Source organism: Arachis ipaensis, chromosome B05, assembly GCF_000816755.2.
Source record: "Arachis ipaensis cultivar K30076 chromosome B05, Araip1.1, whole genome shotgun sequence".
NCBI classification, from domain to species: domain Eukaryota; kingdom Viridiplantae; phylum Streptophyta; class Magnoliopsida; order Fabales; family Fabaceae; genus Arachis; species Arachis ipaensis.
Window position 1 is genome coordinate 176,469 of NC_029789.2, and position 3,088 is coordinate 179,556.

Below are 3,088 nucleotides of genomic sequence, written 5' to 3' on the forward strand. Positions count from 1 at the left end.
AAATAGGCAACTTTCAAATTTTATTGGATTAAATTAAATTATAAATTTGAATAAATCTTTTTTATAAAAATCAATACTAAAATACTAAAAAAACATGTACTTTAGGGAAATATAATATGCTAGTAATAATAATAAGGAAGGAGAATATTAATGAGGTTGTGTTATGTTAAGAAAGAGAAAGGGGGGAGAGAGAGAAAAGCTGCAAAAGAATATAGAAATGGAAATCACGGTCGTCCCACTCTTTTTCTCGTCATGTCACCATCCAATTCCTCCTTTTCCCCGCAATTCCCTCTTTCTCTCTCTCTGCAACAAACCTCAACGGAGATTTTCTATAAACTTTTTCCGTCCCGTTATTTTTCTAATTTATTTCTGTGTCCACATAATGAAATTCAAGCAAGAAGGGTTTAGTTTGGACTTTGATGCATGCATTCTTAGTCAGACATCGATGGTCACTTTGAATATTTATTTGTGTTTTAACTTTTAACATTCATGTATGTGTTCTTACCTACTTAATTACCTTACCTACCACTATGTGCCTTAGATAAGATGTGAATGTGAGTGTGAATTTATCACTTTAATTAAGATTAAATAATATAATATTTTATAGAATTTTGTTATGATTTTAGGGCAAGATATTACAATTTTAGTTTATTCGATGTATAATTTTTTATTGACTGTTAAAATTTTAGAAAATAAACAAATATATATTATCGTTTCCTCATTAATAATGTCAAATTTGTATGGTATATTTTCGAATCTTATGAACTCTCTTTCATTACTAAAAGAAAACAAGGTTTAAATAAGTTTCTGTCTTTATTAAACTCTCATAAAATTTAACTTTTGGGGTTAAGTCTTAATTTAATTTTAACATTTGAAACGTTCTATTTTTGCTATAATTATCTTATTCTATCATATTATTATAATCTTCTGAATTTTTTTTTTAAAATATCCTTTTTCTTCATTTTTATCTTCTTCTAACTAAACAACAATCATAATTGTGATGGTCATAGTCGTAATTGTTGGGATTGAGAGTGAAATTGACATCAGAATAAGAGCAAGAAGGAGATAATAATAAAATTTTATCAAACTAAAATAAAAAAAATAAATATTTTATAAGAACAAAAAATGTATTTAAGTGAGGAAATAAAATAAAAGATAATATGAATAATTGGTTGGAAGTGAAGATGAGAAGATGTCATGGTTGGTTGGTGTGACATACACAGTAGACCTAGACAGTACTAAGATGGAGAAAAAAAAGGTTGCTTGGTTGCTCCTTCTATTGTCTTATTGTGCATCTCCGGTTTCCCTCCAGCTGACACAATTATACACAACAGGATCCTGATAATAACATCTGCTGCTGCTAACAAAACCCATAAATCATATTCATCACACCCCACCAATTATTTATTTATTTTAGTAGGATTGTTAATGTAATCATTTATTCTAACATGTATTGTTATGGAGGAAAACTTTCAAGTATTTTAAAAAATACTGATTTCTAATCATTTTAATTGTAAAATTTATATGTAATTAAAAGTAATGACTAAAAGTACTAAAACACTAGTATTTTTAGTATAGCTAAAACTCTTCTTATTATATATATCAATGGAAAATTTTCTTCTTCGTTTAATTTCTTTGATACATTTTCATAATAATGATTCATAGGACACTCGTTTATTAATTTTAAAACTGATTTGAATGAAATAAAATATTTGTATGTGAACTGTGAAGAGCAAACGATAATGTAGTTAATCATGCAATTGAGACAACCTATATATTAAAAATTTGAACAGTATTATATATAGATAGATATGGTAGAGATCATAGAATCTGAATTTGGTTTTCGATAATATATATTAAAAATGATTAGAAATATAACTATTTATGCTATTTTTTTTATTAATTTAAATTAAAAAATAATAATTTTATGATATAGTATTAGAATTTTATATTTAAAAATTTTAGAATTTAATTTTTTGCATGATCCTTGTCCTCAAGTTTGGAAGGCTTTGCACGCTTATTTCCAGTAGATTTCAATCTAACAGCTTTTCTCATATTCCAATATGCATTACACTTTTTTTAGATGCATGACAATCATTAGTATTAGGGTACTTGTTTTGGATTATTTATGTTAAACTATTTTTATATATATTATGTATTAGGCACATATAGTGGAAGTGTGGAACATTATTGTTAGAAAATATGGATAAGCATAAATAAAGTTTGTTTTTGTCCTAACACAAATGAGCTTGGTGCTTGTAATGGATTAGTTATACTTTGGATTTTGTAAAAAGGATTAGGATGAAGTATTGAAGTTACCTCCTTCTCTCTTTATATGTGACTATATGTTAATCAATTATTGTCAGGATTCTGAGGAGTGCTTTTATTTATTCTTTTTGCTCGTTTTGGCTAAAGTCTTTCTGACTCAATACTTGATTCAAAGTGCAACCACTTTACCATTTTAATTTTTTTTCAGTATGAAGCGACAATTGATGCAGTTAACTGACATATATATCACAATTAACTTTGCAAAAAAGTCCCTTTTGACCCAATAATTACCCTTCCCTTATTAGTTATTACTTCTCACCATCCTTTCAAATTTGAATACTAATACTATATTTATGATAATATCATTTTTAATAATTAACCCTATGGATACGACTGAGCATGTTATGGGTTGAATGATGGCCATTTTTCTTTTTTTATTTTTTTTTTTTGATCCAATGGCAGGGGTCATTTCTAGCGTTAGGAAGTCATGGAGCCCCTTTCTTCATCAATTATTGGGAGCCTTTCCAGATTTTGATGTGATTAGACCTCTCATTTCATTATTACAGATTTTCGTTTTTGAAAAAATAAAATAAAAAATATTTAATAACTTTATATAACGTGCTAAGATACAAGAAACAAAAATATAACAAGACAAAAGCTATAAAAAATAATAAAAATAAAAGTCAACAAAAATTTCCGTTCCGGTGAACTTCAAAATTTTCTTTTCTCGGTTGCTCCTAATTTTTATCTTTAGTTAAATTGCAAAGATGTCCCTCCAGGTACAAACAGTAATATTACATTCTTACCAAACATCAAACAT